Consider the following 25388-nt stretch of genomic DNA (forward strand, 5'->3'; position numbering starts at 1 on the left):
CATGAGTGAGGTAGAGGGGTCCAGGGCGTACTTGTACATTGCCTACCTCAGGGAGGGGGATGGAGACCAAAAGGAGGAAAAGGTTAGTAACTTTCTCTTTATAGGAGTCCGTTTTGAGTTTTACAACATATTGCTTTTATAATGACATATTTATATAATTACATATATTTAGATATTTATATATACTTATATAATTTACTCATATGTACTTACATAATTTACTTAAATATATTATATATTATCATATACTTATATGATCTATAATTACATATCTATAAAATATGTAATGATATATTACTATCTAGCCACTTAATCTCTATGTATGTGTGTATTAGTGGATTGCGCACACACATATATGTATATTTAAATTCACCAGTTGCTTTGAATTTAACATTGTTTTTCTGTGTTTTATTACTGAGGCTTTGTTCAGGGCATTTTTGTATCAGCTGTCTTTGGGTAGAAATGTTATAAACAAAAAAGTATATTTTCATGTCAGGAGAGAAAGTAAATCTGTTGCATTAAAACAATACTTTATTAAAGTGTTGGCTAATAATTTAGCCAGAACAGATATTTTAAAATTATTCTAATGAATAATGACTAACGGTAAAATATTCTTCTAGTCCGTTCTCTAGGATATATATCCATTTCAGAAGAAAACATATGGCTGATCAAAAGAGCTTATTATGAATATGAAACATACTAAGATTCATGGTTTAAAAGAAAAATGGAAATATATAAATATGAAATGTAAGTGTATGACTAACAGGGATCATCTAATTCTAGTAAGGAAAGAAGGGTTCTTATCATACCTATCTCATTTGGTGAAGTAAGTAGATCTTCTGACTGACAAAACTTTAAATCCAACATAAACATTCATTATTTTCAGCACAGCAAAAGAAACAATATATTATTGTTGCTGTAAAAACACTAAGTTCATAAGCCTTTGCTCCAAAAGGAAAGATTGTTTCAGGGGAGGAAAAAAAGGATATTGAATTAGAAGGGAAATACTTTGTTGACTTTTCTCAAAAATAGCACTGTACTACAGCTTGCCAAATCCAAAAATTATTGACTAGCAGAGTTTAGTTAAAAATATTTTGGATTCATATAAAAATATACTTTGAGGTCTAGGGGTTTTTGCTCACATTCTATGTCCTGCACTAGTGTACAAAATCAGAAGGGAAAAAAAATAGCCAAATATGCTGTCATATGTTTTAGTACAACGTTAAAATGATAAAGTCTTTCACATGATTAAGACTTACTGTTATTTCTGAGTCATCTCTTTACAGTGCCATTGTAATGATCGATAACCTGAAAGGAAAAGAAATGAATCAAGATGTGGTGGTCATCATTAAAAATTTCCATCAACTTTGCTAAGAGAGTAGAACTTCAATGTTCTTACAAAAAGAAAAAAATAAATAATGAGGTGATAGATGTATTCATTAACTCTGTGTGTGGGGGGGAATCCTTTCACACTGTCTATGTATGTCAAATCACCACAATGTACACTTTAAATCTCTCACAATTTCGTACATCAATTATACCTCAATAAGGCTGAAATGTAAAAAGAAATTCCTGAACCAACACACATCCAAAATGTTCATGTTACATTTATTCAAAAAGAAATCTTAAAACAAAACATCCTCATTAAAATGAGATGTCTAAAGAATTTAAATATTTCAGTATAAATTCTGTCAGCTGAGACCACTTCTTCTATAATAAAAATAGTCATTCTCTTAGAACCCCTAAAAAGTATTGCACAATAATAGGATCACTAATATCAATAAATTACTTTGCTAGGAATAATCAATCCAATTCACTGTATGTGTGCTTTCTAAGTTTGGAAATCTATGACTTCCAAAAATCAAAATTCATAGGAGTCAAAATTAATCAAAATATTAAAACAGATCCAGCCAAAATTAAGTTTACATAAATTAACTATGAAGGCAAATTCTGTTCTTGTTATTGTTTATAAAATATCATAAATTAATTTTAGAGACAAAAGGTTGTCATACGGGTAAACACACAAAATACCACCAATTAATATTTAAAATATCTGGGTTTTTTTAATAAATAATAAAAAATAAATAATAAATTTTAATAAATTTTTAAAAGTTTATAAACACTACTTTTTGAATCATAGGGTTATTAGTGGAATGCTATTTTTAAAATAGGTTTATTTTAAAATGTTAATATTAAAATACCTCATAAATTACATCTAATGTCTCAAATTTTAATATTTAAGACACTACTCCAAGTTTTTAAGAAGTTAATTTATATGTAAAAGTAACTAGAAGAATTTGAAATGAGGTGAAGATTTGGGGAAACATATAATGACTGATGAGGTTTTACAAATTATATTCCAACTCTGTGAGAGAGAATCTACAAATATTAACAAAGTGATTGATGGGCTGGTCCAGTTTTTCAAACAGCAGAATATTCATGTAGGCTGTAGAAAGAATGTTTTCCTTCATTGACCTAGTTCATTCACAGTTGGCAAAATATTTGGAAACTAAACCATTAAGGAAGGCTAGTATCCTTTCCAGACCATGAAAATGCAGAAAGAGGACAGCAGAATCTAAGCTTCTAACCCAAAGTTTTAAAATTTTCATTTTAAGCCAATATAGTCTCTTTTATTTTTTGGCTTAAAAAAAAACCTACACAATATATAAACAGTTCAATAATATATTTTTTGTTTAATAAGTACAGCTAATTATTGATCTATTTAATACTGAAGTACAGAAATATGGAGAACTTTACGAAGTCTAAAGTAAACTATTAAAAATCAAGTGCGATTACATTTGTATTTGTGAAGTAAAATAATGTATGGTCAGTTTTATGGTTTTTACACTCCTAGTAGAACATAAAGGTAAATAAACAAAGATCTATAATTAATTCTGTTAGTGTCTATAATTTAGTTTAAAATACTCCAGTAGGTACAGTAGGAAGTACATTAGTATACCTTTAATTTACAAACTAGAAAAAAAATTAAGATTTGAAGAATTCTAGTCAAGGATTCACTCTCTAGGTAGGTTAGGATTTCACATTTCTAAATCAGTAATTTGAACTCCAGGGGCAACTGTGATGAATGCTTTCAATTTCCAAATATTGTTCTGTGAAATTATACACGGGATGGGGGGTTGATAATTTACAAAGGATGTGACAGTTTTTCTTTGGTAAGACAAGTGGGCTCCAAGATGTGTGATTGGCTAGAAATACTGGGCAATCATCTCCTCATTCTGGGGACAACATATACAAATCCTAGTAAAAGGCCAAGAGGCTAACATCTTTGACACCTTAGATTTGGAATTCTATTTAATTTGTCACCCACTCCTCAATTAAGATGGCACCTTCTTTGCCTGGTGCTAATAGAAGGCTCATTGCTCCTGCCACCAGAATACTGTTGTGTGTGCTCAGCAGTGTGCCTTTCTTACAAGGTGCTGGATGGCATGCTGAAAGGGACAGAGAACGGAGACTAACCCAGATTATTGGAATGGGCTATTTGGTGGATTTTACGACTGATTGTTGGTAAAAGTTAGTATGTTTGCAGAAATTGGTCTGTAACTTATTTGGGTTTTTTTGGTTTGTTTTTTGAACCAACTACTTGGTAGCAAAGTTGTAAGAGAAGAGACACATAGTGCCTACCTATCTTTTATTGTCAAGATGAAAATATTGACAGAAATCCCCTGACAACTGTTGAAAACAAAAATTATCTTTGGTCAGATCACAGTATCAGTCTATGGATTAGAAGATGACTCGGGTCCAGTTTTGCTAGAGAAAATAGGTTGTGCTACGGTAATAACCAATCTCCATTCTGGTGGCTTCAAATGACAAAGGTATATTTCTCATTCATGCTAAATGTCTGTTACAGATCAGCAGAGGAGCTCTGCTAATCATAGTAACTCAGGTAAACAGAAAAATAGGGTAGTCTCCATCTCAATTATGGAGAAAGATACAGGAAAGGTGAAGGAACACTGGTGATTAAATGTTCTGGCCCCAAGTACAATACTTATGGGCCTCAACTCCTTTACTGGCCCACTTAAATCACAAGGAGACTAGGAAGTGCATTACAATTCTATCATGTGTCCAGAATAGGGGAGAATCAGAAATATTTAACAAATTTTTAAAAGTACCAGAGCAATTCAGTGTCTAAAATTGAAACTGAGTTTTTCTGTTTGAATATATCCTAAAGTTGCAGTATATCCTAAAATGGTACTTTTTGCAAAAAAAAAAAAAGATGATTAAATTTGACTTTGCTATTGCGTTCCTGAACTAAAGACCAAAATCTTTATGACTGAAATAAATTCTGTTCTAATGTAAGTAATCTAGAATATGAGTGAGCAAGTTTAACTATATACATGATATAAACAGTCATTAAAATTTTTTGCAAAGGGAGATTCTTAAAAAGGATAAAAAGACTATACTTTATATTTACACACTATAGCAGAAGTGGCCAAATCTTTATGTGCATACTAATAACAAGGAGTATTTGTTACAATGCAGATTCTTGGACCTTGGGCTAATATTATTATTTAATAGGACTAGTATTAAGTGCAGGATTCTACATTTTAAAATACACCCATTTAATTCTGCTGCAGGCAGTGCTGAGTCCTGGAACCAGATTTTGAGAAGAGATGGTTAGAGCTAACTGGTTCCAAGAAGCAAAAAGGGTAAGCATGAAATTGAATTGGGGGAAAAGCGAGTAGGGCTTTAATCATTTCATGGCATATGAATTTATTTAGTTGCCTAAATTATATTATAAAACAATGTAACAAGAGAACATCTGACTCAGCAGTCTCAGCAAGATGAACAGCCATGCATTGACATTGCTTCTCTGATTTGCATGAAAATTTTGAATAACTGATATGTGATTAATCTCCATTTAAATTATGAAGAACAGGGGCATAACCATTCTCTTGACAGACAATTCCCAAAGTAACATCTCTAGTCCAGACTCCTCTCCTGAGTGTCAAATTCAAATATCCAACTTCCAACATGAAATCTCCATTTGGATAGACCTAAGAGACATCTCCATCTTCACATCTCCAAAACCAGATTCTTGACACTTGCCTCCCAAACTTCTCCTCCTGAAGCCATTTCCATTTCAATCAATGACAACAATTCTTTCAGTTACCCAGGTCAGAACCGGGAGGCCATCTTTGGTGCATCATTTTCTCAACTGTTTCCTCAATCAGTCAGCAAAGCCCCTCAGTGATTTCTTTGGAGATGCCTTCCAGAATCTGACTACTTCTTATCATCTCCTTCACCCTTGTCTAATCTATGCCACCATCATGTCTTACTTGAACTGTTATAACAACCTCCTAGTGTTCTTCTCCAAGATGTGCTGATAAATGTTTATTGATAACTTTATAAATAATAAATATTGATAATGTTATAAAAGAAAGAAAAGGAAGGAGGGAAAGAAAACAAAGAAAGGAAGGAAGAAGAGGAGGAGGAGGGATGAAGGAAGGAAGGAAAGAAGGCAAGTAAGCAAGGACAAAATGAAGAAGGGGCAGAGAGAGAGAGAGAGAGAAGAAATCCCTAATTGACAGCTTTTGCAGAATTGCATGGTGTAAACACTCCCACCATGACTAATTGAAAGTGACATGACTATGTGTCCTCAAAGAGGTGAGCACAGTGACTTTTTGGGAGCCGGAGGGAGTGAATTCTAGCATATCACAGGTTCTCCCTTCTTTCACCCTTCCCAGTTGATCTTCTTCACCATAAGGCAGCAAGAGTGACCTGAGTCTGATGACATCACTCCTCAGCCCAAAGCCTTCCAGAGACTTGCCATTTCATTCAGAGTAAAATCTCAGATCTTAACACAGACTCTGAAGCCTGTGCATGATAGTGCTCAGGGCCACCCTGTGCTCTGTGGTCCCACCGACTCCTACCCTTGCCTGGCTCATGGCCCTCCAGGCACCCGGGGCTCCTCCTCACTTGACCTTAAAAATACCAAGTATGCCCCGACTTCAAGGCCTTTCCACTTTCAGTTCCCTCCGCTCAAAATACTTTTTCCTTAGATATGTCCCTTACTTCCTTCTGGTCTTTGCACAAATAGCACCTAATCAGGGGCCCCTGCCCTGAACATCTGATATAAAATGGCATAACCCCCTTCTCTCTTTAATCTTTCAGCTTGCTTTATTCTTTATAGCACCTTTTACCACCTGATGTTTATACATATAGGTAGATATTATCATCAATATTTATTACTATCTGTTTCCTTAAGGGCACACACATCAGTTCAGTTCCTATTTTCCTATCCCCAGTTCCAATGGCACTGTCTGTCACATAATGCACTAATAAAATGGTATTGACTAAAGAGACATACAACATACAAGCAAATAAACGAAGAAGGTAATTTTAGTCATCAAAAGTGCCATAAAGCAAATAAAGGAGTGTGGCGAGTGATCCCATGGGGGGTGCGGTAGCCAGTGGGTGGTGACTATCTCAAGAGATGATATTTAAACTAAAGTTAGAATAACAATATAATTAGTACAGCCTGCACATAAAAATTCATTATAGCATAAAAGAGTAGGAGCAGCTTTGTGGATGATTTTAGGGTTTTAAAAAGAAACAGGTAAAAGAAATGAGTTGTTGGATGTGTTCTCAAAAAGTGCACATTGACTCCTAAAATGATGGAATAAAAAGATAGTATTTCATTTAAAGGAGAAGGAAAAGGAGGCAGAAAAGATCACCCCTTCTAGTGTCCCACCCTGAAGGGGGGACAGAGAGGAAGAGAAAAATCAAGGGGGGATTCTTTTTTTAAAGATATATTTATTTATTTTAGAGAGAGAGAGAGAAAGCACAAGCAGGAGGGGCGGAGGGAGAGGGACAGAGAATCTCAGGTAGACTCCGTGATGAGTCTGGAGCACGACACTGGGCTCGATCTGGAGCACGACACTGGGCTCGATCTCATGACCCTGAGATCACAGCCTGAGCAGAAACCAAGAGTTCTATACTTAATCAACTGGGCCACCCAGGCGCCCCAAAGGGGAGTATTTATATTTGGACAGATCTTTATACTTTCAAGGTTTATGATTTTCAGATTTATTTACCATATTTATCTCTCACAATGACTTTGAAAATAGGCAGAGTTTATTATTCCCATCATGAAGAAAAAGTGTCTACGACTCACAGAGGTTCATGCTTCCTCTAAGGTCAACAGACTAGCAAGATACTGAACAAGGATTACCTGGCAGCCAGGTGTCCTCACACAGTCCATTATACTGTACCCGGTATGCTATGCCCCCTTGATAAAAACTGGCAGAAGATTACCTGGAGGTCGCCAATCTGCACTATCTGAACTCAGTTCTTACAGTGGGTTTGTGTTTAAATTCCAGCTGACTTGAATTAAAGGTTGACTGCAAGTGCATGGCCAAAAGGCCAACAGTAACATTAACCTTCAAAGATTCCTTCGTGTCCCCTCTACTGAGTACAAACTCCTGGAGCTGGCAACCAAGGCCATCACAGTGTGACTCAAATGGGAATTTCCAGCTTTTCCTCACACATACCCTAAGAAAAATTTTAAAACTTTTTTGCCCATGCCAGATCACTTGCCCAAGTCACTCACCATGAAGAAAAGCAAAGAGAGGAGAAGGTATGACTTGCTTCACCTGCAACATCCACCCTTTCCTTCCTCTCATCTTTTTCCGTCACAGTTTAGCCATCTTTAAGAAGTCTTTGCAAAGCCCTCAAATCAGCTGTGTTTTTCATTCTTCAAGCATTCTTCAAAGTCTGATGACACCAGTCATATCCTGTCTTGTACTACGGTTACTGGAGAAATTGTGAAATATCCCATTCCTTAAATAGTATATCATTGAGGTGAAAAAAGGACTGTCCTTTCTCTTGCTTCTTCAATTTTTTATTCCTTTTGCAGGGAGTCTTCCAAATAGTGGGGAACCAATGAATACTTGTAGAATTGGATAAAACTGATTTTAAAAATGTAGCCTTCAGATTAATGATTCCAACACTCTATTGAAGGCAGAAAGAAAGATACGAGAGGTACAGAGCACAGAGTGAAATCAATAGAAGAAATTATTTGAGAGAATGAAGAAAAGTAGAAGTAAGTACAAGAAGCCAATCATATATTCAGAACTGGCACAATGCATGGGGCACAGAAGCTACTCAATAAATACCTGTTGAATGAATAAATGAATGGCTGAACAAAAAGAGGGTAAATGAGGACAAAGAACTATTAAAAGATAACCTTAAAACTGGGTCCATCATTTCAAGCTAAATGGGCAAACACCAACAGAAATTAAGGCATCAAATAGACTATTCAAAGGATAAGAGGAAATATCTATCTGTATTACCTCCTCTCATGGTCTTTTGTTAGGAAGCATTTTCCTAATTAATTTAATCTGAACCACAGAAAAATTCCATGAAGAGGCAGGAGAAACATGATTCCACCCATTTTATAAATAAGGAACAAGGTTGAGAGGAAAAAGTCTCTAGGTCAAGATCAGAATTGAGGGCAAAGTCAAAACTTGAACCTCTTGGTTCTCTAACTCTTTGACATTCCATGCTCCACAGACCAGCAGCATTTGTCTCCCCTGAGGTCTCATCAGAAATGCAAAATCTCAGACTCCACCCCAGATGCCTGAATCAGGATATGAATATTAATATCTCTAGATGATCCTAAGTATCAAAGTTAACTGTTTACCTGATACAAAACTGTATATAAGTCTGTCTGCTCTCATAGACAGATGGACAGATAAAGCATGGTATATGACATACACCGTGATATGATCCCATATATGATATCACACATATTTCATAAATATATATGTACATATGCACACACATATATTGCTATGTGTATACATACAACAATAGAGGAAACATCATATAGCTATATTACCTTTAGTTAATAATATTGAATATTATTATAAATATGACAAATACTCAATATTATTAAATGATAATATGATTTTTGTAAGATACATGATAATAAATATAAATTAGAAAGGAACATAGTTTAGGTCCATGGATACATCCCTTAAAGAAAAGAAATATTTAAAGGAATGAGCCTCTTTTTAATTAAAGCAAAACTAAACAGTTTGTTGGACATATAAGGATTCAATCATGTCTTTGAGAAAAAAAAGAATACAAAAGGGAACACAAATATAGCAATATATTTGCCATATAGGAAGCACAATAGTTGGCATCCATTTATAAAAACAAAATACTGAGAGATGTTAACATTAGAGGGTTCTTGCACACACACACACACACACACACACACACTCATACACAAATATACACAAAGAAAATAGCTAAGTAGAATGGTTTGATGCTCAACCAAACTAGCAAGATTGTGACATGCAAATTAAGGGAAATTGCTTTCGGTGATCTTTTGTTAGTAATAACAAACAATAATTTTTGGAAAACAAGGCAATAATGGAGTCTAAACACAGCTTATTATAAACACATGTACACCTCATGCTTTAGATAAAAGAATGAGCAGGAGTAGGAAGTTCATTTCCCCTTTTAGAAGGGTGAGACATTGTTTTTACTTCGAATTTTTTTTAAGGTTAAGACAAAGCATTTCTTAAAAAGTGGTTGAAAGTTCAGAGCTAGGTTTCATATTCAGTCACTAGAGTTTTCCAGTGTGAAGATTTCTGCATATATTTTTCAATTTGTCCATTGCCATCTATTTTTATGATTATTTTACCTTGGTAAAAATGTAAACAGAACAGATGAGAAGAGAAAATGAGTGGGTAGAATGGACAGAAAGGCAAGAAACAAAACTGGTTCCAGAGAGAAGGGAAATACTTAACAAAAGAGAGGGTAGTTGAGCTAGATCCAGAAAGATGAATTAACTTTTCCAGAGAGAAATTAAAAAAGAAATTTTGTTATCAAAAGGCAAGATAGCTTCTTAAAAAAACACGTAAAAGGATTATTTTCATTTCTAAAATTGAAAAACAATAGTACTTACAAATGTATAAATAATACTGTTTATAAATTATCTATCAAAAATCAAAAGTATTTTCATTAAAGATCTTACATCAAATAGTCAAAACCCTTCACGTGTAAGTATCTTGCCTTAATGTTATTTTCAAGTTGTGAAGTACTATTTGAAAGAAAGAAGAGTTCCAAATTATGTGACTTGGGAAGAGAATTTTCCAGTGCTAAAATTATGTATCATATTCAAGATGGTTGTTATGATGAGAAAGTAAAACCTTCAACAACTTTTGATTGGCTTTAGAATTCTCAGAAGTATAATATTAGTTATGTTCAAATAATTTTTTCCAATTATCAGAAACATCTTACTCAAGGAGGACTCGAACATGTGTGTCATACATATACACAACACAATATTGTCTACATTGAATGCCTGTGGCAATTTACATTGGGTTTAGAACTGATTATGTTTATCATATGACATGCTGAAGTATCCTTTGAGAATCCTGATTTTATGTGAACTGCTTCCTTGCATTCATAAATAGGATGCACAGCTAGTTTCTATACTTTATCTGTCTTCGCTAACTCTTTACTTAGGTCTATATTAAGAATCATGTCCTTACCATCTTGACCATATTGTTCATAATTGTATTTGTGGATATGGAGCTCTCTGCGATGCACCAACACCTATATTGTGCTGGGAGTTGAACATAGAAAGTATAAGAGATTAAACTTGGAGAATTCTTGGCATTTGTAATATAGGTGTATATTAGATTTAAAGGAGATAAAGTTATATTCAAATGGTTTTCTCTCATGATAGCAGCACATTTAAGCGGCTTTCGTCTCGCACTTGACTATGGGCTCCAGAAAGACAGAGATCATGTATTAACCATGTCTGGATCCTGAAAGTATCTTTGGACACAATACTTGGACCAAAAATAGACACTCAGATTAATGAACTAATTTGAGGGCCATATACGCTGAAGTGCATAGTGTTTGGGGTGCATGTGATTGAGAAGGTAAATTAGAACCATAATATAATTAGAACCATAATATAAGTCATCCCATCTATTTCACAAAGTAGATCCCAGAGATACTTGAAAATATATCACCATAGAACTCATTTCTTCAAGCAAAAAGGCCAAAAAATAATCCATTCATGGATTACTATAAATAATTTATTCATATAAATATATATTTATATGGATTTATTATATATAATATAAATATATATGAATTTATTATATATTTATATAAATATAAAATATATTTTAGATATTTTGAACATATATTTATATATAAATATATTTTAATATATGAATGTACATTTATATAAGTATTTATAAATAAATTTTATAAATAAAATAATTTTTATCAGCATATCTCATTTTATTTTTGTAAATAAAATAAATTTATTTATAAAATAAATAAATAAGTAATTCATGATTTCACCAAATATTTATACTTATTATCCACCCATATTTAGAGATTTTACCTGTAACCCACCCAAATTTTTATAAAAATTCACTGATAATGAAGTGAGTCGAAGTTAGAGACCCATTTAAAAGATGTCCGGAAATTTTCAGACCCTATTGTCACTCACTTAAAAATTAACTGACGATTATATACCAGAGTATATAAATACTTTGTTAGAAAAGAGATAAAGGAATAAACAGAGATATTTATTCAGGTAAATTAGAAAAGTCAGAAAGATAAATTATGTGAATTCCTGATATAAAAGCTAAATATTTAAGGAAAATTTACAATGTGTAATATTTTCCACAGCTCTCCCTCTCTTTTGTGTCTAATCTACATAATTAATTTAAATAGTTTTGTATTTTAGACAGGTTGATGAATAGAAAACTTCTAAACTTATTGATCTGTTACTGGTTATAATTTACCTACAAAGACGGATTCAGAGAGGAAATTAGGCAATAATGTGCTGGTGGATGTTTAACAACAGCTTCTAAAAAAAAGATTAAAAAGGTCCTAATTTGCGGTATTGGCCGATTTCTATGGTACAAATACTTCTGCTATATCCAATTTCAAGCCAAGAGAAGGATATCTCTTTAAGATGGAATTTAGAAAGGAATCATTACAATGAGCTCATCCAAGATGGTTTTAGCTAAGCTAGCTTCAGCACATCATTGAAATTAGGCCGTATTAAATTAATAAATATTTTATGGGGAAGTTGATTAAATGCATACATCCATATAAGTTAATAAGTATTCATGAAAAAATTAAGTAACTTTGGAAAATATGCCCCTCTTAGGGATACACTATATACATTAATTTTTGATTGCCCCAGAAAGTATTGCATATGAACAATCCATTTAACATTGTTTAATATAGCATCTCTCTCATACGTATTTGACTCCAGGGCTTTTGTTTTTGTTTTTGTTTTTGTTTTGTTTTGTTTTTGGTCCCAGAACACCAAAGTAACATCTTTTAGAATAATAGTGTTTTTTAGAATCTCATTTGGGAACTGTGGCTCTGGTTATTCACTTCTGGTCTCATTGGACACATAGCAGGCACTCAGGAATCACAGTTTACTGATAAAAGGTACTTATTTGTGTAGAAAGATCAAAACAAAAAGGTAAAAAAAAGATCCATGAGTAAGTAGAGGAGATTCTGTCCTGTCTTTTATGAGACCAGATTATGTTTAGATAATTGTTTCATTAGTGCAATTGCAGGTTTATTCATTTGTTAGACATTTTATTGAGCATCTACTATATTCAAAGCACTATGAGACACTAAAGCACTGGAAAATTTCAGTCTTTTTATTTTAAATGCTCCATTAGGTAAGGCAAATTGAGTTTTTCTTTTTTTTGATTTTGCAGTAAGGAAGGCAAAATACACTAATTGTTCTAAAATTTAATTCTAAGGAATATTTAAGTCCAACACATCTTGATAAATGAGCGGAGTTTTTGTTGCAAACTCCATGTAGTATGGACATATTACTGAGCTATTGAGTACTTCAGATATAGAGAATCTTTTTTAAGAAAAGAAGCTGTCATTTCTCCCCTAAATACTCAGTATGAAGTGTCCCATCTGCATATTAATGTGTTAAAATAATAGTGTTTTAATAACTATCAATCTGATTCCACGACAATGTCTCCAAGTGTTTACATATATCCACATTTAGCAAGTTAGAGTAATTTATGTTCACACATAAATATTCATAAAACTGAGTATGTTTTGAAAAACAAAAGAGCAAGATTAATGGCTAAATGTTAACTGAAAAAAACCCCAGCTATTTTGCAACAGATTTCATGCAAAGTCTCATTTTTTTTAACTACAATTTATGAGTTATCATGCAATATGTAAACCTTAGTGCATTTGCTTTTGTTTTGCTTTCCTTTGGAGAATTGACAGGTAGATTTTTCCACTGAAGAAATAACTGGCACTTGACCTTTGCCAGCCAGTATGATCTGTTGGTATATCAAAGAAACTCTGATGTTGAATTATCTTAGCAGTAAGTAAATTATTTAAAAAAAAACAACTATAACATCCTTTTAGATAATACGTTCATTACTTATAACAGTGTGTGAATTACTATAGTAAAATAGTGATACCACAGTAGTTCATTTTTTTACCCCATGCGCTTTTCTCACCATCCAAGCATAGAAATTAATGTATCTCAACACATCGAAAGAAATAAAACTGCATGCATATGTTTAGCCATGAACCTAGCTCAAAACACGGCATCAGTATGGAGGAACACGCCAGAAAATTATCCTCTGATTTCTTAATTAAGAGTATAAAATTGTGGCTATTCATGGCCACCAACACTTAATTGTCTTTGTAAAGCTACAAGATAATTTCCCTTCAAGGTAAGTATTTAAAATGAGTATCTCCATACCACCAGACCATACAGTGCTCATTTATAGTAATATACAAAGCTTCTGAATAATAAATCTAATGAAAGTTGTTTTATGCCTTGCCCTTTAGAGCATTCCTTCCTCTTTCATCCTCTAATTTTAACAATTTGCAAACAAAAATTGCTCAAAGGATAGATTGCAAAGATCTATAGTTAACTGTACGTCACTGGAAGGTAACAAATGTGAGTTCTTCCAATATTTAGTTACGGTACATTGTTAGGGGGATGTCTTATCTATGTTAATTATTCACGTATCTGCATTTTGTGTGGTTATTATAGTAGAACTATCCTCAGTAATACAGAATATGCTACATTTTAGATTTGTTCAAATTTTTATTCAAGTAGCATCAGCTGCTAGTATGTCACATTACAAGAGCCAACTTAACAACTAAATATCTCGCAGAAAGGGAAAAAAAAAACTTTTTTATTTGAGTCTACAGATTCATTGAAGTAGCCAAGCAACAAATAAAATATAAATGCATGAATTAGAAACAGAACTATTGTCGGAGGCCAATGGTTTTGACATAGATGGAATTTTGACTATTACAAAAGACAGAGGAAACCCCACACTTGCTTAGAACAGTAACACGACACCAAAGAAGTTTCTCACCAAATCTCCTACCCTTCCTCATGAGATCTAACCACAGAAATGAACATAAACATGGGAAAATCCAGGGCAGGAAACCAAAGAGAATCAGGTCAGAGAGAGAGATTCACAAGAACATATATTCAATGTCATAGTCCGGCAAATAAAATGGGAACTATTTCTAAATGATATCCATAATAAAGCTATAGAAACAGGACTGTACTGTACGTGGTCCTGCCATGGGGAGGTGGGTATTATCTTGACCCTTGACCTCTTCTCACACAAGAGCCTGAGAAATGAAAATCATGTTTCTCATCGCTGTTTGTTTTACACAAATTCACTGTCTTTATTTAAACTGGTATAGAGGGGGAAAAGAATTCTATTCTGAAATAGCCCAAGTCAGGTTCTTAACAGTCATGTGACTTTTTTTTCTGCCACTATGTGCTCCGTATCATTTTACTCTGAAATAACTATGTGGATTTCAGCTCAACCTGCCTTTGCTTATAATGCATGGCATACCCCGTGAGGGAGCCTGAGAACAGACTCCCTTGAAAAGCAAGGTTCTCATAGTTGGCCTGTAACCATGGAAGCAGATGCCGGTTTCTTCTTACCCCTGCTTACCTCTTTGCAGCCTCGAGCTGCTCCCTATTGTTAAAAGGGGTACGCCTTGATTTTTCTTCATCGTGACCGAACTTGCCTCTTCTTCAAAGGGCATGATGCTGCAGGTCATTGGTCTAGACTGTTTGCACGGTCCAGAGAACAGCCTTGATGTAACCCTTGCTCCGTCTGAGCCACGCCACCAGCCGTGCATCTGTAGACTGTAGAGGACATTGGAGATCTGTATTTGAAAAGAAGTCTGTCTGATTTTGCCATTGTGCCTTTTCACTCATCGATCGAATGAATATCGAACCTTCTGTCGTTGCATGTGTGAAATAGATAGCTTAGCAAGCACTTTTGTGCCCAACCTGTGCGGTGGGCCAAAAGGTTTTCCTTTAGTCTCAAGAATTTTTTCTTCAGACTTTATGAATTTCCTGTTAGCTTAAATTATTTATATGCTGTTATCTTATCCAACTGTTACGATGACTATTTGAGTTAATTCATCAGCAGTGACTTTCTTTTGCTATTAGAGGGAGTATTTTCTTTTCTGCCAACTATGGTTTGCTTTTTTTTCTTTTTCTTTTGTAGCTTTTTAAGCTCTTCTAGCTTAACTTATTTGTGAATACATGTGGTATCAATGTACCCTGTTAAGCCAAAAAGTTAAGATATCTTTTCAAGACGATGATTAGATGATGTCTATCATTTAACAGATTTAATTCCAGAAAGGTGAACTTGAACTGCCTCAAGGTAATTTCAGTGATTTGTAAGAGTAAGTAAATCAAATAATCACATTGATTTTAAGTTAAACAAAATGTTTGATAAACTCTGTGAATGGGAAAAATTTTCTTTGTTTTTCCCCTTTTAAAAATTTGTAAAAATGTTAGTTGGGAGTATTGAAATATACTTTAAGGCATAGAAATTTACTACTGTGATTTGGTATGTTAAACAAATACCATATATTTATGATATGTATCTTATGACATGATTTAATTAGAAAGTATGCAGTATGAAAATACATTGTTTACATTTCATTTTTAATACAATTCACTGCTTGTCCTCAGTAACTGATGTTAACAATAACCAATGGCAACTATACCACCTGCTCATTCTTAAAATGTATTCTTTTACTTAAAAAAAAATTCAGAGCCACTTCAAAATGCCTCATAAGCTGATCTTCAGTATCCTGCTTAGCAAGCATTGTCTGTGTGTCATCAGTTTTGTTTTGTTTTGTTTTAAAAAAACCACTATCTCATACTTCAAGGCATACCTATTTTCTCTAATTGCCACAGGCAAAGGGGAGGTCCATGACAGAAGAAAGAAGGTTATTGTGACAGATGAAACATAATTCACAATGAGTACTCTTTTTATCCAGCCTTAAGAAGAGGATTACTTCCAAGCTGAATTTGGTGGCAGAATGCAGGAGCTGATTTTATTAACATATAAGGACAGGCCAAAGGCAGAAAACCTGTTTCTCTTCAGCTGGGTGGTGGTTATTTTGTGTGTCTGTTTGGGGTCTTATCTGGCTCACCTCAAATAGAAGAGATGCTGGACAGAAGACAGTCTGAAGAAGCAGAGGGAGTAGGTGGGGAGGGTAGGAAATAAGAAACTTAAAGCAATAAAAGTTGGGGTTTTCTATACTAGAGAATGAAAAATGATGGGTTAAATATATTTCTACATTCTTTGGCATGCACATGAAATAAAGTCATACTTTTTTTCAACAAACATATGAGCTGCAAAAGTAGGTAAATTTTATTTCATAAACTTAACTTACATTTCTTTAGATAATGATTTTTTTTTTGGTCTTTCATATTCTTAATCTCAAATGGTTTGCTAGATTTCCAGATGCTGTTTAGTTTTATATGAGGGCTTAATACTAACCTTCAATTAGGTAGGTATGTGTTTATTTGGATATTTTACTTGCTTTCAATTGTTTGTTTTGTTTTACATGACAGGGCTTTTATTTGATCTTTATGGAATTTTTGTATTCACATATAAATAATTTTTTCTTTCTCTTTCTAATGAAGTCAGATTTTAAATTAACTCAAAGATGGGCAAAAAATTGTACTTGATGAACATCTATACATCATAAGAAAATTCCAGACTATAAAATCTATTGCATTTCATTTGTTTTAAATGGAGTTTTGTTTACATTAACCATTTTGATTTTGTTATTCCTGAGAAAAAATGTCTCTTGCTTTATTTTCAAATACTTCATAGGAGTTGTAGTTGAAGTAGTGTTCTATTTGCAAAAGGAAAAGTAAGCGAGCGGTTGTTCTCTGTCTGCTAGTACATCTACTGTTACAGAACTTACAACAAAGTGCTATTTTTCTGCTATGTTCTTGTCAATCATGGTTTGTTATTCCAGAAAGTGAAAAAAATCCAAATTCTAAATTGAGGTCTTTCTCAATATAATGGATTCATTTCATATTTCAAATATTGTAATGAATAATTCAGATACAATGAATTTATGTAGGTATTTCGTGGAAGAAGGCATAAAAAATCATAATCTACACTTTTTCTTTCATATATGTATATTTAAAGCACAATAATATGGTTCTTCTCTATATATTGAATATAAGACTTATATTAACTAAAATGATTTTGCTTATTTAAGTTGGCTTTGTAGCTAAAAATTTTATAAAATATGCAATCAGATTCTTTCATCTTAAATTTGTTAACACTGTTAACAAATACTTATTACTACATTAAACATTTGCTTCTATTAACCGAGTTTTCATTTCTCTTTATGCTGTGATTGAATTGTTACTGTTCAAAAAAACCCAGTAATCTAGAAATAACAAATCAACTATTCTAAAACTTCAGAAAATATAAGAAATCATATAATTATTATCTGTTGATTGAAATAGAAATCTTTCCCTATACCTCCTTAAAAAAAATGCTGAAATAAATCACTTAGTAGGGAATACTTTAAAATGTTCTTTTACATGTTTTTGTTAATACAAATAAGATATAATCTTTAAACAATATAAGAATTTCAAAGTGAAAGTATAAAAATATGTATACATTTATTATTGCCAGATCATCTACAGAGATTTTCCATTTGTAGTTTTTATATCATTGCTCATATTTACTCTGTAGAAACATGCCAATGCACAGACCTTTTGCATTTGATAAAATTTTCCACTTCTGTTCTTGTTTCATAATTATTGCTTTATATCACTTATTTGAAATAACCTGTGTGATTTATTATTACAACATATGAATGAAATTAATGAGGATTAAAGTGATATTTTTAATTAAACATAGGGGAAAGAAGAAGACTTTAAGAATGAAGAAGTTGATACAGAAATTATTTAAATGTTCACAGTAGAAATTTTTCAAATAATAGGTTTTATTTTATGCATGGTTGAACTGAAAATAAAATGGGGTATGTTGCATGATCATATCTAAAAGCAAAATTCATTTGCACTACCTGAATATTATACATTTTTATAGGAAAATAATTATATTAGTCTGAGGATGAGATTTTCTTTTGCAATTACATGACAGGCTTTTTTTTTTTTAAATAACATCATGCAACTTGAAAGTGATATCGTTATATATTTTTTTTAAATTAAGCTGTGTATTCAGCACAGTGTCACAAAAAAATAACAAAAATAGGGGTAAGTATATTGGATTTTCATGTACAGTCTTTACAGAGTCAATCCGTTTTATTTAAAATGTATTTCCTGTGTTTCAGGGCAGAACATTTTTCATATCGCTTTCATCTTCCTCCCCCTCCCTAAAACACATTTTGCTATAAACTTCTGCACCAATCACTAGGAAAGACACAAACAGCAGTAGCAGTTCGGGAAGCAGCCCTGTGAATGTAAAAAATCACAGACTTTGATTTTATAAGACAAGTTGGATAGGAGTCAAAACTGCCACATGCGGTGTGAAAAAATGCCACCCTGGTGTGAACAAAAGGTTTAAAATGGAGTCAAGAAGCGTGCAAGCTCGATGTCTAAGCCTTTCCTGTGAATTGTCTACCAGAACCTGCAGGGTATCAAGTCGGCTGGAAGAATAGAGCACTCTTGGAAGCTACAACTGAGAAACATAGGCAGTCAAATGTGTTAGTTTTTGTTTTTTTTTAATTTTGTTATGTTTTGTTTTGTCTCATCTAGGCATCATTATACTAAACTGTTTTACCCAAAACATAAAACAAATCCCAAAAAAGTCACATAATGTGTGAAGAAACTGTTGCTTACAAATGAATTGTTAGATTTTTTTTTTTTTTTGCGTTCCTTCATTTATAGCAAAGTAAGTTACCAACTGTATTTCATATTTAGATTCCTTGTTTTGTCGGCCTGAGTTTTATTTACTGAAGGGTGAATAGGGGAAAACGCTCATAAAATCCTGAATACTAGAGTAAAAGAAAATCTAATTATAGTACTCATGCGTGATTATCTTCTAAATGATCACAATGGAGGAAAAAAGCTAACAGTTCACTATTGGAAACAAGTATTTCATATCTTAATAAATAACACAAGGATAATTCTGAATGAATATGCAACAGAAACAGTCCTTCAGAAGAAATGCTACTACCTTATACTAATGTTACACCTTTAAAAATTTACTCCACAGCCAAAACTGTTTGTTAACCAAAAAATAGTCAAATAGATCCAAACTTAAACAATCATCATTTACTTAAATAACTAAAAAAGGCAATTCAGTTTTAAGGACAATTAAAATGTATACCACTGTGTCATAACCGCCACTTCAATAATCTTAATATGTTTATAAAGCCACATATGAATGCTAATTACATGATAAGTTATGAATAGCGTTTAAAGAAAGTAACATTTCCTATGTGATTGTGATCTAATCAATACAAACACATCTAAATGCAACAAGAAACATCTTTGATGAGCATTGAAAAGATCCTTAAACTTAGAAGCCAGTTTTATTACATTTGCATCTTATCTCTTATTAAGGATTGGGTCTAAAGCCAGCAAATCCCATTGGTTATGAATGCAGGTCAAGACAGGAACATTTTTCTATTTACTCTTTGTAACACTGGATAGAAATCAATCTGTTACTTTCATTACAACCACACAATCAATTCCATTTAAAGTATAATACAACAGCCAAGTCCAAGGACAATATGGATCCTTGGGAAAAGCTCATACCATTTGCAGGGCTGTATTTGATATAGCTCCTGGTGAACTATTTTCTTTCTAATTAGTGTACATGGTCATTTAAACCAAACATACCTAAACTGGTTTTGCAGTGTAGAATCCAACCAAAGATAAGAGGACTGTTTTTGTCAAAGTTGCATTAAAAAAAAAAAAATCATTTTTTTTAAACAGTAAAAACCTCACAAGGAAAGATTCTGTCCACATTGTCTCTAATGTGAACAAAACATTATTATAGAGCCATTTTGATATTTCGAGAAAAAAACTGCACATACCAAAAATTCTGCCTTGAAATTAACATATGAAATCCTTATTTCAAATGTCACCATCCTCTCATCTCTCAATAAATGACTTTTTTCTGATCGATCTTTTCTGGCCTCAAAATTATCAAGATTTCTGCTTCTAGGAGTTTTCTTGCACAAAGCACAGCTCAGTAAACAAAAGAAATACATCCACTGTGTACTCCATTTACACATAATAGAATCATCACTTCAGTTACTTTTAAATATCAAGACTAAGATCATCTTCATGTTTATAAATTACTTGAAAGCACAAGCTAAACCACTGTGCACCAACACTAATGGTAGTTGAATGAATTATTTTCTCTTTATTTTATAAATGAGGATATTTTCCTTTTTCACATCAGGTTTAAACATTTCAATTTACATAGTCTTCTGATTTCCTCAAACATATAGTAAATGAATATCCTCAAGAAGAGCACAACTTACAATTATCTCCGATATAATCTTTAAAATACATGTGCTAGTCAAATGAATTCTGCCCCTTCCATATAAGAGGGATAATTCAAATTTAAATCAAATCACTCTTGGTTGTTTCACTAAAAAAGACTATGTCATTTATGCAAATTGCATGATCTTGAAATTTTGGAGTTTGGAAAAGTTTTTTCCACTTAGAAAAATAGATTTCAGGAGCCCGTGTGGCTCAGTTGGTTGGGCGACTGCCTTCAGCTCAGGTCATGATCCTGGAGTCCCAGGATCGAGTCCCACATCGGGCTCCCTGCTCAGCGGGGAGTCTGCTTCTCCCTCTGACCCTCCCCCCTCTCATGTGCTCTCTCTCTCTCATTCTTTCTCTCAAATAAATAAATAAAATCTTAAAAAAAAAGGAAAAATAGATTTCAAATTTAGTGTCAATATTTTATTCTTTCTGCAAAACTGAGGACATGCTTCTCTGTCACCATTCAATATTGTAACTGTTGTTAATGAATTCCCCTTCTAGTGACAAGAAGTAGTTCCTAGGACTGAGCTCTCCTCAAACACAGCCTATAAGTAAGCTCTGAGATGAGATATGAGGGTACTCCCATATGTTCTAAGGGGCCTTAAATGTTTCTGAACAGAAAGGGGTGTGTTTAGTGCTATAAATAAGCATAGGCCAATGAACCCAATGTCAAAGTCTCCAAACATACTGTGACTGCCTAGAAGACACTCTTCTTTACCTCCATTACTCAATTTCTGATGGCCTTTAGTGGCCTTCAGACTACTGTACAGTTTTGTTTTCCTGTTTCCAATGCCTTCCACCACTGAGAGCATCTAACCCCATTTCCCTGCTCTCTGGTCTACCTGCCAGGCTACCCTGTTCAGACTGAGCAAGCACGACACTCACAGATGATTTGCACAAATCATGCTCTGGGCCCCAGTAAACGTAGAGTAAATTTGGGATGCAGAGGTCAAAGACAGGCAGGCCAAGCCTCTGACAGCAACTCAGAAGACACCAGGATGGACTAGGACAGACAGAGGCATTTCAGAGTAAAGGTTAGCTTGGGTCATTCGTAATACAATCACTTAAAAAAGCAGAATAGTCATTTCAAGTAGGGAGGCCAAAACTTAAAAGGAAGATGGATATCACTTTCAATTTTAAGCATAGGCAAGTGAACTAAAAAACCTCATGTGCTGATTTGTATATGTTTATTAGTTTTTATTTTAACTGTCATGTTCTTTTTAAATGTTTCTAAAGATACCCAGGGAGTTCCTAAAAACTATAGCTTTTAAACTTGCATTCCTGACATGGTATCATGGTATTTTAAGTTTTTTGGGTTTTTTTTGTTTTTGTTTTTTTTAAGAGAGAGAGAAAGAGAGACTAAATTTTAAGCAGGCTCCATGCCCAGTGCAGAGCCTGACTCAGGGCTTGATCTCACAACCTTGAGATCATTACCTAAGCCTAAATCAAGAGTCAGACGCTTAACCAACTGAGCCACACAGGTGCCCCTATTTTAAGTTTTGCATTCAACTCCAACATTTTTCCTTGTAAATGAGAGATTAACTTCCCGAAAATTCAGAAATGGGTTCATCCTTCATATTCTATCCAAGTTTGTCTGGAATGCAGGACCTCCTAAAGGAAGATCAGAATCATTAGCTATATTTCCTTATTTTGTTTTTATTTAACATTTGAAAAACAAATAGGGATAAAATGTAATTTTTTTCTTTTTACATTTAAATTTGTTCATGGAAGTTCAGTTTTCATTTATCAAATGATACAATACATAATGCTTTCTATATTGAAGGGAATTTTGAAGAAAACTAATCAATATAAATTACCATCAGGTTTCCATTGGATGCATTACATTTTGGTAAAAGTAATGAGCTTAAATTACTAAATCTCAAAAAGAAATCATAAAAATATATTTTTTAAATGTCAAAATTTTATATATAATATTTCACATGTCACAAGATTATAGGCCCATACTAAATATGGCTATAATATGCTTATAATATGTCTTAGTAAGCAATGCATACTTTATATGCTTTCATTGTTGATCTGGACTGTAGGTGAAACCCCATCTATCAGCTATGCTGTTCTCTAATAAAAGAAAATATGTGTCATTGTGGTTTTGGGGAAAAAATGTATCTTAGTCAACATTATTTCTCAAAGCAAAATCTCAAGTTCAAATCTATTGCTAGGAGCCCAGTACACTGGCTCATACTTCTCAATTTCTACTTAATAATTTAAAAAATACAATTGATGGGGTGCCTGGGTGGCTCAGTCAGTTAAGCGCCAGACTCTTGATTTTGGCTCAGGTCATGATCTCAGGGTGGTGAGACTGAGCCCTGTGTTGGGCTCAGCGCTCAGTGGGGAGTCTGCTTGAGATGCTCTCCCTCTCCCTCTCTGTCTGCCCCTTTCCCCACTCACATGCACTCTCTCTCTCCAATATAAATAAATAAATCTTTAAAAAATTTTAAAATAAAATAAAAACACAATTGAGATATTTATAGTATTATAATCTTTGCTATCAAAACCCAATATACTTCAGAATATATTTCTAAAGACCATTAATTCTTTCATAGATTCAGACAAAAAAAGGTATATAGTTTGAAAGATTAATATGATAAACAATGTAAACTTGCAATAAATTGGCAACTGTTCTTTGGGGATGTGAATCATTTAATAGAGGCCTGCTCTCAAGACATTTCTAAAATAACTCACAGTATTTTCTGTCAAGTAGTCCTTTGGTCTTAAATTTATTCATTCATTCAACTAATACTTTTTTACTGCCTTTGTGCTTTCCCAGGTTCTGAGGACATTTATACATTCAACAAATATTGGTTGCATATCTATCTAGCACCACTCCAGGTGCTAAGTATGTAATTACAAGTTTTTTAAAAAAATAATCACTTTTTTAAAGGACTTTTTAAGAGGATTTTGTGTTATGATGGAGAACAAGGAGAGTTAGAAGAAGAAGAAAGAGTTCCTACATAGACAGGATAGTCAGAAAAGGTCAAGGGGAAAGGTCTCCAGAGGCAATATGTGAAATGAAGTTTGAAAAATGAGAATGACCCAGACATGGGAAGAACAATATATAGTTTCTCTACCAGAAAGAATAGCTGGTATGAGGACCCAGTGCAGAAAGTCTCAGTATATTAGAAGCAGTAAGAGGAGATCATCACTTCTAGAACGTGACCAGAGAGCAGAGGAGGAGTGACTGAGGCTAGCTGGGGTAGGAGAGCAAGAAACTCACCACTCACAGACTTATAAGGCCACAGGGAAGAGTTTGAATTTATTCCCAGGGCAGTGGATACCTCCTGAGGCAGAGTCTCTCAGGAATGAGATATTGAGATATGATTTTTTTTTAACTTTCCTAGATTTGGAGACCATCAGTTGTAATCCAATGTATCAAGCAGTAGTTCTTAACAATGTCAAAAAATAATCCCCGTGTCATTATTTGGTGAATAATTCAGGCCTTCTTATTCTTCTTAACTGAAAACTGCTTACTTGAGATATTTGTTTTTGGATTTCGTTCCCAGAAGCTAATGAAACAAGCAACTTCCTAAAAGCCAGTGTTAATTTGGGTTACTCCAGTTATCAAGTAAGGCACATGATTCTGGAAACAAATATATTTTAACATTCTCTATCAAGAACAGCTATAGCTCCTGAGTTTGCCTACTCACATGGCAAAATAATTTACCAATGAGATTTTATTTAATTTTATCTGTGCTTATGTACTTAATGGAGAAGTTTAAGGGCATCACACTACACATTAAAAAACATAGAATCAGGTATTTTACTCACAATTGAATGAATTGAATAGCACACATACGTAGGTTGCTACTTTGTTACAAATAAACATGATATTATTTTCTACTGAAAAATAATGAGTAATAGTCAATTAAAAAATCCGTTAAGTTTTTCATAATTTTTAAAAACTAACTGATTAGACCTATTTGGGGAAGATAAAATATGTTCACTAAACCAAAAGGAGCAAAGCTCTAAAGATTGGATAAGCAGTTGGAATCATTATTAACAAGCTATGGCCAAGGCTACAACTTTGGAAATTAATAAAGCACAACTATTAAGCTAAATTACAAGGTGTTTCTGCTGAGATGTCTAATCACATTTCTTTGTACTTTTTCAGCCCCTTAAAGACAAATCATTACAGCACTGTAAATGCTAGATATTAAAACACATGACTAAGAGCAACATGCTTTAAACTTACCATAAAAGTACTGTAGTTGACATTTTTAATCGGGGCTTCTCATTAGTGAAGTTTTCCCCAAACAAATAGCTTGCACCTCTTAAAAGAATAATATACAGATCATTCCTTCTGGAGATTTACGTTTAACCAGATATAAGATGAAATTAGGCTTTCAACAAATGCTTAATACACTTACACATAGAATTTTTTACTTAACGTTGAGAGTGCGCTTTTATAAATGCATTCAATATTTTGGTTTCCATTAAAAAGTTTTTTGCTTTGGGACATCTATACTAATCTTTATATACAGAAATGTTTCTTAAGTGTTCAATTTGATAAACCTAGTTTAAAACCAGGTAGTCA

General features: G+C 33.4%; 1 long non-coding RNA gene across 4 annotated transcripts in view; it reads right to left on the reverse strand.

Moving 5' to 3' along the window:
• LOC118546276 (uncharacterized) overlaps positions 1 to 25388 on the reverse strand; it is a 522743-nt gene that overhangs the window by 310357 nt on the left and 186998 nt on the right. For all 4 annotated transcript variants that reach the window (XR_013442218.1, XR_013442220.1, XR_013442219.1 and 1 more), the window contains one exon: positions 1260 to 1308. This is a non-coding gene — a long non-coding RNA (uncharacterized LOC118546276). The remainder of the gene's footprint in view (positions 1 to 1259; positions 1309 to 25388) is intronic.

Source organism: Halichoerus grypus, chromosome 1, assembly GCF_964656455.1.
Source record: "Halichoerus grypus chromosome 1, mHalGry1.hap1.1, whole genome shotgun sequence".
Classification (NCBI taxonomy): domain Eukaryota; kingdom Metazoa; phylum Chordata; class Mammalia; order Carnivora; family Phocidae; genus Halichoerus; species Halichoerus grypus.